This window comes from Macrotis lagotis, chromosome X (genome assembly GCF_037893015.1).
Source record: "Macrotis lagotis isolate mMagLag1 chromosome X, bilby.v1.9.chrom.fasta, whole genome shotgun sequence".
NCBI classification, from domain to species: domain Eukaryota; kingdom Metazoa; phylum Chordata; class Mammalia; order Peramelemorphia; family Peramelidae; genus Macrotis; species Macrotis lagotis.
In genome coordinates, this window is record NC_133666.1 from 604,813,464 (window position 1) to 604,825,987 (window position 12,524).

Below are 12,524 nucleotides of genomic sequence, written 5' to 3' on the forward strand. Positions count from 1 at the left end.
ACCTATCAAAAGTTACTATTTGATTTCATCATAGCCAATTTCTACCCACACCCAAGGTCTAAATGTGTTCCATTCAACTGTCCTAAGAGAAATACAGATCTCAAGAGCTGAAGTACTATCTTCCTGTGTAGGGATAGAGAATTTAATAATTTTCCCCTGTCTATCTTTTTTGTGTATCCCTTGAATCTTTTCTTTAAAGATGAAGTTTTCTGTTCAGTTCTGTTCTTCCTTTTATTTCAGTGAAAGTTCATCTATTCCCAGAAACAATATGCCAGATTTTCCAGAGTAGTCGATTTTTGGTGGTAATCCAAGCTTCCTTATCTTTGGGAATATCATATTCCAGATCCTCCAATCCCTTAATGCCAAAGCTGGTAAGTTCTGCATTATCCTGACTATGGCTCCCTCTCATTAAATTGCTTCTTTCTCATTCCTTAAAGTAATTTCTCCTTTAACAGTGAATTCTAAAATTTAACTATATTCCTTAGAGTTTTTTTCTAGGATTCTCTTTCTGGAGGTGATTGATGGATTCTTTTCAATGATATTTTTGATCTTCTTGTTCTAGGATGTTAGGGCAGTTTTTCATGAAAATTTCCTGCAAAATATTGTCCAGGTTCTTTTTTTTCTGATTATGGCTTTTTTTTTTGTAGACCTATAATTCATATATTATCTCTTTTGGATCTATTTTCCAGATCAGTCTTTTAACTAAGATGTATTTTATAATCTATTGTTTTATTTTTGTTTTTCTTTGTGTTTTTTTCCCAAGGCAATGGGGTTAAGTGACTTTCCCAAGCTCACACAGTTAGATAATTGTTAGATGTCTGGGACCAGAACTGAACTCATGATCTCCTAACTCCAGGGTTAGTGCTCTATTCACTGTGCCACCTAGCTGCCCCACATTCTTCTATTTTCTAAGCCTTTTGCTTTTGTTTCATGTGGTCTTGATGTCTCATAGAATCATTAGTTTCCATTTTTCCAAATCTAATTTTTAGGGTTTTATTTTCTTCAATTAGATTTTGTATATCCTTTCCCCAGTTGGTTAATTTTATTTTTAGATGAGCTGTTTTCCTTTAATTTTACTTTTTGATGAGTTAATCATTTTTCTAGTAGGTGAATTTTATTTTTTTGATGAATTATATTCCTTTTTCCAGTTGACCAGTACTACCTATAAAGAACTGATATATTTTTCCATTTGACCAATGTTACTTTTAAAGGTATTGTTTTCTTGTCATTTTTTTCATAATTCTCCTCAAAGATTCTCATTTCTTTTTTCAATTTTTCTTAGTCCTCTCTTCTTTGATTTTTAAAATCCTTTCCAAGTTTTTCCAAGAGGTCTTTTTGGATTTGAGACCAATTTATAAACTCTTTTGACACTTCACATGTAGGCATTTTATCACTGTTTTCCTTTCCTGAGATGTCATTTTTATTGTCCCTTTCAGAAAGTAGCTTTTTATGATTAGTGTTTTTTTTTTTGTTTTCTTGCTCATTTTGATAGCTGAGCTCTGCTCCAGGGGCACAGGAGATATAGTCTCAAGCCTGTTGTACTAGTGTAGGGTTCTGTGCCTGGCTTGCAGCTTATTTATAGCATTGCCTATGCTTCAGTTGGTAGCAATTTGTTCCCTGAATTAGGATAATCCAAACCATCTCACCTTTTGCACCAGCATTCCTGGAGCTTAAATTTTGTCTTCTGAGATGGCATTGGAACTCTCTCTGCCAACTTGCCTGGACCTGAACCTGAACTATGCTTTGACTAAGAGGCTTGTGCTCCCTTTCCAACTCTCCATTGTGAAACAAACTTTAGTAAGTTCTGCCTCAATATCTTGAGTTGAGAATTTGTTACACTTTTGTTTTTGTGGGTTCTGTAGCTTTAGGGATTGTTTAGATGGTTCATTTAAAGTTAGTTAGGAAAAGATCCAGAAGCTTCCTAGCTCTACCCCACCATCTTGATTTCCAGAAACTCAACATTTTACTGGAGAGAATAAAGATGGATGCTGGTTTTGAGTAAGGATTAAGAGGGAATAAACTAATGGAAAATGAAGAAGAATGGGGAAAGAATTTACTTTTTCTAATCATAAAAAGAATATATAAAAGTGCCAAAGTTAGTATGGAAGAAGGCATGTCAGGGGCCTCAACTATAGACCCACTAGCATTTTAGTGAAGAAATATTTACATTCAAAATGGAAGAAAAGGGGTTTATAATGGAAGGTAGAGTTGAGAAAGGAAGGCAGATTTCCATTTCATGGATTAAGGACTAGGTAAAGATAAAAAAAATAAGAAAAAATCGGAATAATTGAATTGAAGAATATTAGAATTGATCAAATTCTTTTTTTCTCACCTGCATATGAGGGCAAAATATATAGGAAAAAACTTAATATAATCATAACCATGAAAATGAATAGAACAAAGTCACTTATAAAATTGAGACAAGTAGCAGAATAGATGAAGAAAATAGCTTAGAAAATAATAATAAATTATGTGGGTCAAAGAAGAAATAATAGAAAAAAATTTAAATGACAAATTTAAATTCAAATTTTGAGTGGTAGCAAAGGAGAACAATACATTAAAATACATTTGTCAGTATAAAAATAAAATAACAGTGAATTGGGGTATGCAAATTGGAAAAAACCAAGAAAGGCAGTATATACCAAACCAAATAAAACAAATTTAGCAAAAATTTTTAAAATTCTGAAAAATCAAAGGATAATCAAAACTGTAAACAATAAAATAATAAAGAGAAAAAATTAAGGGAACATAAAAACTAATCAAGTAAGCAAACCACTCTCCATTTTCATAAAAAGAGAATAAAAACATTATACTTAAAACTGTAAAAATGATGAATTTATAATCATTTTGTAAGAAAGAAAACAATTGCCTGCAAATATTTTTCTGGTTATATGACAATAAAACTAATAATTTATTTGATCAAGATTAATATATTCAAAACCATAACATAGTCAACAGAAAAAATAGAAAATTTAAATAATCTAATCTGAGAAAGAGAAATTGAAGAAAATATAAATGAACTCCAAAATGGGGAATAGAAACTCAAGATGATGTCAGTATACTGGTTAATTCTATGAAAACTTAAAATACAAATAAATTATCAATTATAATATTACATTTATTATTTGCAAAAAAATAAGATATCCTTTCAAATTCTCTCTATGACACAAATGTAATATCAATCCCCAAATTATGAAGTAGTAAAACAAGGACAAAATATGGAATTTTTGTATAAGAAATATAAGTATAAAATATTTAGAAAATATTAGGAAATCAAACAGTCAATAAGGCTTTTTATGTGGTTTTATATTATTTATGGTATTTTCAATACATACCAAGTACATTTTAAGGCAGTAGGGATGAAATGAACAACTATTTTTATCATTGAAGAATTTACATTCTAATAGATTCAGATATTTATTTAAAATATTATACTGTATGATACATTCAGGATTACTGAGTAGTAAAAAAAAAGACTCACCATAATCATGAGTCTTATTTATTTGTTCATGACCTTTGAACGCGTCCCTTGGCCTAAGTCATCTCTGAATACTTCTTGGACTCCAGATAGTAAAATGATGTGACAAAACAGGTGGCACCTTCCCCTTTTCATGTCTCCTTTGCATTTACTGTTTGACTTATAACCATAAATTGGGCTAGTAACTGCTGAAGGTGATAGTCAACACCTTTATTCCTTCTGTTTAACTGGATAAATATTTCCCTTGCCAGTGCTTTTTAAGGTGTACCAGACCTTAGCATTTACCCTGCCTACATACGCTGAAGTTTACTGACACTATCATTTATCCTAATTTAAGGACCACTGGGATATGCTATTCACCATTCTAATGTACCATTAGGATTTCTGAGTATTTCTAATTATTTCCATAGGTAAACTTGCTCTAATTCATTTCTCCCAAGTAGAATTTAAACTCCTTAAAAGTAGAAACTTTCTGAATTTTTCTAATTTTTTTCTCAGTGTCAAATTTGCACAGAGTTTGGTTAAGTGTCTGGTAAGCACTTAAGAAATTACTTTTCATGAATTCATTCATTCATTTCTTTGTTTTTTTTAGGAATGCATACTTGATTCAAAATTAAGAAAAGGATAAACAAAATTGATCATATAATTTAACATAACAAATAAATTGGGGGGGCGGAGCCAAGATGGCGCCATAAAGGGATTGAGTCTTAGGAGCTCTCTGATAAAAACTCATAAACTAAGGACTCTAACTAAACTTTCGAGAGACAGAACCCACAAAGGGACCCAGTGAGGCAACCTAGAAAAGAGCAGAAAGGCTCTGCTCCCCTGGGTCAGAGGGGTGGCCCGCTAGGGGGTGGCCCACCAGAGCCAAAGAACTTCAGCCTCCCAGAGGCAGCCCCAGGGCGCTGGGAGCCAAGGCTCACAGTAGCAGGGGAGTCTCCTGAGCTGTACCCCAGGGAGCACCTACACAAAGTGGGGGAACAGCGGGGGACCTCTGCCAGAGCGAGCACGTGGAGCCCAGCCCTCAGGGCACACAGCCAGCAGCTTGGTCTTTCACAGGCCAAATCCAGGAAACAGAAGCAAGTGGAGACAATAAGCAGGAGCCCCCAGGGCATGAGCCCATTGAGCTGAGGGAGGGGAATGAAGAGAGAGAGAGACTGCTGAGCTCTGTCCTCTGGCCCTGGAACAGGACTCTGGGGCTCTGACCACATTCAGAGACTGATCCCAGTCTAGGCCCCCTCATAGAACAGCAGCGCCCCCCCCACCTCGGCCCCGTGGCAGAGGGGGGCACTTATGTTGATTCACACACTGAGACCCTTGTGGGAGTGTCCCAAAAGCTCAGGAAGCACCCCAAAAAACAGTCTTAGTCTGGGAAAATGAACAAGCAAAGAAATAAGAGGAAGACCATTGAGAAATATTTTGCAAATGAGCCCAAGAAGGATCAAAATACTCAGTCTGAAGATGAGGAAGCACAAGCTCCTGCATCTAAAGACTCCAAAAAAAAAAAAAACCAGAAATTGGGCTCAGGCTATGATAGAGCTCAAAAAAGACTTTGAAAATCAAATGAGGGAGTTGGAAGAAAAACTGGGAAAAGAAAGGAGAGAGATGCAGGAAAAACATGAAAATGAAGTCAACAGCTTAGTCAAGGAAATCCAAAAAAATGCTGAAGAAAATAGCATGCTAAAAACCAGCTTAGGTCAAATGGATAAAACAGTTCAAAAAAGTTATTGAGGAGAAGAATGCTTTAAAAAGCAAAATTGGCCAGATGGAAAAAGAGATAAGAAAACTCTCTGAGGAGAACAAATCCTTCAGACAAAGAATAGAATTCAGGGAGATTGATGAATTTACCAGAAATCAGGAATCAATACTTCAAAACCAAACAAAACGAAAAATTAGAAGAAAATGTGAAATATCTCATTGAACAAACAACTGATATGGAAAACAGACTTAGGAAAGATAATTTGAAAATTATTGGAGTACCTGAAAGTCATGATCAGGAAAAGAGCCTTGACATCATTTTCAAAGAATTACTACAGGAAAATTGCTCTGATATTCTAGAAGCAGAGGGCAAAATAGAAATGGAGAGAATCCACCAATCCCCCTAAGAAAGAGATCCCAAAAAACCAACCCCTAGGAATATTATAGCCAAGTTCCAGAACACCCAAGTCAAAGAGAAAATATTACAAGCAGCCAGAAGGACACAGTTCAAATATCCTGGAGCTGCAGTCAGGATCACACAAGACTTAGCAGCAACTACATTGGAAGCTTGTAGGGCTTGGAATACTGTATACCGGAAGGCAAAAGAGCTTAGAATGCAGCCAAGAATGAATTACCCAGAAAGGCTGAATGTCCTCTTCCAGGGAAAAAGATGGACTTTCAATGAACCAGGGGAATTTGAAAGGTTCCTTTTGGAATGGCCAGAGCTGAACAGAAGGTTTGATCTTCAGATACAGGACTCAGGTGAAGCATGGAGATTGGAGGAGAGGGGGGAAATATGAGAGACTTAATCAGGATGAACTGCATGTATAGAAAAATAATACTGATAATATTCATATGAACCATCTCAGTTAATAGAGCAGGTAGAGGGAGCTTTAATAGTTGAAGCACAGGAGAAAGCTGAATTTGAAGATAAAATATGGTGTAAAAATGGAGTCAGTAGGAAAAAAGGGAAATGGAAAGGGAGAAAGTAAAAGGAGAGGGGGAATAGTCCAAGATATTTCACATAATAAGATTTTTTTTATTACAATGAGCTATTGCAATGATATGGAAGGGGGGGAGACAAGGGGGAATGAAGGAACCTTTGCTCTCATCAAAGATGGCTAGGAGAGGAAACAGCAAATATACTCAATGGAGTATAGGATTCTGGAGTAAGAAGGAGGGGGGAGCAGGGGGAAGGGGTGGGGATGTGAATAAAGGAGGAGAGCATGGACCATGGGGGACAGTGTTCAGATATAATACATTTTCTTTTTTACTTCTTTCAAGGGGCTGGGATTGGATGGCCTGCCCAGGACCATAGGGCCAGGTGGATTCTGGGCCTAAGGGGTAGTATGAGGGCTCAGGGCTTCTTGGCCCCAGGACCAGGGATCTGTCTGCTGCACCACTCAGCGACCCTACAGCAGAGTCAGAGTGAAAGGAGAGAGGAAAATATAGTACATGGTAGTCGAGAAATAAGAAAGGAGGGAGTTGTGATCAGCAATGGCAACGTTGGAAAAATATGGAAGTAACTTTTGTGATGGACTTATCATAAAGAATGTGATCCACCCACGACAGAGTTGATGGTGTTGGAACAAAGACTAAAGCACATTTTTTGTTATTATTATTTGGGGGAGGGTGCAGGGCAAGTGGGGCTGGGTGGCCTGCCTGGGGCCACATAGCAGAATGATCTTTGGGTGTCTGGGGCCAGATTTGGACCCAGGTATTCCTGGCTCAAGGGCCAATGCTCTGTCTGCCACCCAGCCACCCCTACTATTATTACTATTTTATTTTATTTTGGGTCTTTTTTTCCCTTTCTTCTTTTTTGGTTTTTGCAGGGCAGTGGGGATCAGGTGGCTTGCATGTCACATGGCCTGGGTGATTATTGGGTTTACGAGGCTGGATATGGACTTGGGTGCTCATGGCTCCAGGGCTGGTGCTTCGTCCATTGCGCCACCTGGCCATACCTACAATTACTACTATTATTTTTTTAATTTAATTTTTTTTCTCTCCCCTTTACTTTTTTGCCCAAGCAAGTCTATCTATATTCATGGGTGGATAGGGTTTACTTGTAAACAAGTATAGTTTATTAATGTAAAAAAAATTTGTATGAAATGAGAATAAAAAATAAATTTAAAAAAATTAAAAAATTAAAAATTAAAAAATAAATTAAAATTAAAATAATATAAATCATGTTATTACTTAAAAATAAAAAACAAAATGTAACATATTTAAATTAAACCATTAAAAAGTTAAGAATATATAAGCTATTCATTAGTATATGAAAAATTATTAAATGTTTAGTAATATTGACATGTACTTAATTTTGAGGACACAAAGAGACAAAACTAGTATCTATAGAAAAGCAAGAGTTAGTGTAACAAAATAGACAAAATTTTAAATTCGAATTTAAAAAATCAGGTGTAAGACAAAAATATCCACTATTATTTGATAAACTTTGAGAAATTCTAACTTTAATAATAATAATAATAATAATATTAAAGAAAATTGAGAAAAAACATAGAAGTAACAAAATACTGTTTCTTCTTAATATATATTGCTTCCATTTTTGCTTAAACTCCCTAAATTCCCCCTTTAGCTACTCCTTCCATTTTTTCCAGAGAACCATCCTATATAACAAAAATATTTTAAAAGAACATACATTATCTGTAAAGAACATAAATAGCAAAATGAATTAGTGTATATTTAAAAATCTGAAAATATAGGCAATGTTTGACACTTATGGATCTACTATTTCTTCCCATGTGTACTTATGAATGAGTATTCTTTTGATATGCTATTAGTACCATATTCTTTATTGCTCTTTACAATTTTAAAATATTCATTTTTATTTTGTGGTGGTTGTTTATTTCAACTAAACTCACCAGGATGTAGATAGTTCTTTTTCTATTTGATTTATTTTGCACTAATTTATGTAACACTTTCCAAAATTTTTTTTATATATCACGCTTTTTTACTTATTTGGTTCAGTATCATAATATTTCATTATATTTATATGCCATATTTTCTTGATCATTCCTCAATAGATTGATTCCTGCTTTGTTTCTAGTTCTTTGGCATCAAAAAAATTGTATGTATATTTCTTTATGCATATTCTGTATGTATATTAGGTATATATAAGGACTTTATTTATTTTATCACATGACCTTCTTTTTATATGATATATGACTAGCAGGAAAATCTCTGGATCAATATGTGAAATTTCATTGCATTCATTGCATAATTCCAATTTGATTTCCAAAACAATTGCATAGATTGATATTTCGACCAACAACACACTAATAAGCCTATTTAAAAATATATATATATATAATCCTTTCAATATTGCCTGTTCTTATCTTTTTATTCCATTTTCCAGTTTGTTGCATTTAAGATTAAATCTCGGCATTATTTCAATTATTTTTTTCTAATTAGAAGTATTCTGGAACAATCTTTCACATGGTTATGGATCTCAATGTTTTTTTAATGGCAATGAAATGAACTTATTAATACCAGATCTCAAGTCAAGCACAGCATAGTAATCATCAATACCATTTTTCATGGTTTAAGATAGATCAACAAAGAAATAGATTCATTGAGAAAAAGATGATAGAAAGATAGATAGATGATCAGTGATCTGCATTAGCTAAAGCAGACCCAGAAGCAATAAAGGTAAGGAACACCATGTTTGATAAAACTAAGGACTCCAAATACTGGGCTAAGGAACTTATGACAGCCCTCATTTACATACTACTTAAATTATCTAATTCATGTAAAAGGCACAGAAAAGAAATGGTCACATCAATTGTTCATATTTACAGTTAATATGTGGGAGCACTGGGAATTGATTTCTTATTTGTTTTTATATGTACCAAGTAATATGATATAATGTAAGAACAGGAGAGCAATAATTAGGAGACTGGAGTTCCAATTCTGGTTAATAAACTATCTCTGACTTGGGACAAGCCAGTAGCTTAGCTATTCAGAGTTAAGAAAGTTCTCTCATCTGTAAAATATAAAGGTTAGATGATCTTGTTCAATGACCTTTGCAGTTTTCAAATTTATGATCTCTAATGACCTCTTTAGTCATAAAACACTATAATTTTAATTGAGGAGTAATTAAAAAAAGAGGAAATTATAAGATAAGTAGAGATATTGAAGTTGATTTCTATAGGTAATTGTTAAGGACAGCTAAGTAGATTCAATAGAATATAGGACCTGGAGTCAGAAAGACTCATCTTCATGAATTCAAATTCTGCTTCAGATGTTTACAAGGTATTTAACCCTGAGCAAGTCATTAAAATCTGCTTGCCCCAGTTCCTTATATAGAAAATGAGCTGGAGAAGGAAATGTCAAACTGCTGCAGTATCTTTACTGAGAAAACATAGAGTTAGACACATGTGAAAAAATGACAACACATAGTGGCACCTCATTGATGTATTAAATCCAATTTGGCACCTGGTCAGTAGCTTTGAACATACAGTTTCCATATCTTAATCCCAACTAGTTTAGGTTTAAGCAACCATTCAACTAAAATAATTTGAGACGGATCTACACTCAAATTAGAGTGACAACCATACCTATTGTTTGCCAAAATTATTTTTGTTAAGATTTTATTTAAGATTTTTGCATCCATATTCATCAGGGAGATAGGTCTATAATTTTCTTTCTCTGTTTTAACTCTTCCTAGTATCAGCAACATATTGGTATCATAAAAAAAGTTAGGCAGAGTTTCATCTTCACCTGTTTTTCCAAAGAGTTTATATAGAATTGGAACCAATTGTTCTTTAAATGACTGATAGAATTCACTTGTGAATCCATCTGGCCTTGGAATTTTTTTCTTATGGAGTTCAATAATAGCTTGTTGAATTTCTTTTTTCTGAGAAAGGGTTATTTAGGTATTAAATTTACTCTTCATTTAATCTGGGCAACTTATATTTTTGTAAATATTTTTCCATTTCACTTTGACAAATTTATTTGCATAGAGTTGGTCCAGGTAATCCCAAATTATTACTTTAATTTCCTCCTCATTAGTGGGGAGTTCACCTTTTTCATTTTAGATACTAACAATTTGGTTTTCTTTCTTTTTTGTAAGCAAATCAACCAGAGGTTTATATTTTATTGGGTTTTTTTTTCGTAAAACCAACTCTTGAGTTTTTTTTTATTAGTTTAATAGTTTACTTGCTTTAGATTTTATTGATTTCTCCTTTAATTTTCAGAATTTCTAATTTGGTATTTAATTGGGAGATTTTAATTTGTTCTTTCTCTATTTTTAATTGTATATTTAATTTCCCCTTTCTCTAATTTATTCATGTAAGCATTTAAAGATACAATATATCCCCTGACAGCTGCTTTGAGTGTATCCCATGGTTTTGGTATACTGTTTCATTATTGTCATTATCTAGGATAAAATAATTAATTCTTTCTCTAATTTGTTTCTTGATTCACTTTCTTTAAAATGAGGTTATATAGTTTCCAATTAGTTTGGGGCCTATATCTCCCTGGCCCAATATTGCATGTGATTTTTATTGCATTATGATCTGAGAAAGATGTATTCACTCTTTCTGCCTTTCTGCAATTGAGCATTAGGGTTTTTAATGCCCTAGTCATAGTCAATTTTTGTATAAGTGCCATGTAATGCAGAAAAGAATGTATATTCCTTTCTATCCCCATTCAACTTCCTCCATAAGTCTATCTTATCTAGGTTTTCTATCAATTTATTTACCTCTTTAACTTCTTGTTTATTTTATGATTAGATGTATCTCAGCTAAGAGCAGGAATTTGAGGTCCTGACTAGTAGAGTTTTGATGACTGTGCCTTCCTGTAGTTCTTTCAACTTGTCACCTAAAATTTTGGCTGCTATACCATTGGGTGAATATATTTAGTATTGAAATTACTTTATCATCTATTGTATCTTTTAGGAGGATATAGTCTCCTTCCTTATCTCTTTTAAGGCTATATATTTTTGCAGCTGCTTTGTCAGAGAAAAAGATTACTACCCCTGCTTTTTGCAATTCAGCAGAAGCAAAATATGTTTTACTCCAACCTTTTATCATTAATCTATATGTATCTCTCTGCTTCAAATGAGTTTCTTGTATGCAGCATATTGTAGAATTCTTGTTTTTAATCCACTCTGCTATGCACTTAAGTTTTTTTTTAGGTTTTTGCAAGGAAAATGGGTTTAAGTGACTTGCCCAAGGCCACACAGGTAGGTAATTATTAAGTGTCTGAGACCGGATTTGAACCCATGTACTCCTGACTCCAGGGCCGGTGCTTTATCCACTGCACCACCTAGCCACCCCTGCACTTAGGTTTTAAGGGAGAGTTCATCCCATTCAAATTCAATGTAATAATTACTAAGTCTTTCTTTCCCTGCCTACTATCTTCCCTCTTTTTGTATTTCCCCGCTTTTTCCCCCTTTATCTACATTCCCCAGTATTTTGTTTCTGAATACTGCCAATTTCAGTGTGCTTGACCTCCTATATCAACCCCCTCTCCTTTCTCCTTTCCCTTTTCCCCTTCTTTCTCCTCCCCTTCCTTCTGTTAGTTCCCCATTTCCCCCCCTCCCCATCCCACCTCCCTTTTCCCCTTTTCAATACTTGAAAAGTAAGATAAGTTTCTTAACTTAACTGAGTGTGTGTGTGTAAATTAACTTTAAGCCAAGTCTGATGAGATGAAGATTAAGGTGTTTTTCACCATTTCCCTTCTTCCCCTCTATTACAATAGGTCTTTTGTACCTCTTAATGTAATGAGATTTACCCCATTCAGTCTCGTCCATCTTCCTGTCTCCTTACTGACCCCCTTTTTATGGAGGTATTGGTTTTAAATCATTCTGAGTCACAGAAAATTCATGAGTGTCCATCACTTCTGACTAAGTATATTCTCTCTAATAGAGTTATAATTCTCAAGAGTTATTAGAGTGTTTCTCCCAGGTGGGGATGTAGTCAATTTCATCTTATTGGAAAAACAGCTCTATTTTTCTTTTTTCCCTCATTTTTTAACCTTTTCATGTGTTTCTTGAGACTCCTGCTTGATTTTCTATTTAGCTTTTGTCTTTTCATCAGGAAATATTGGAGTCTCCCATTTTGTTAAATGTCCATCTTTTCCCCTGGAAGAAAAGGCTCAGTTTTGCCAGGTAGTAGATTATTGGCTGTATTCCAAGCTCCCTTGGTTTTTGGAATATCTCATTCCAGGCTCTTCAATCCCTTAATGTTGATGCATCCAGGTCCTGCATAAACCTTACTGTAACTCCTTGGTATTTAAATTTTTTCTTTCTGGCAGTTTTCAGGATTTTCTCTTTTATCTGATAGTTCTGGAATTTGACCACTATATCCCTTTGTGTTTTCATTTTAGA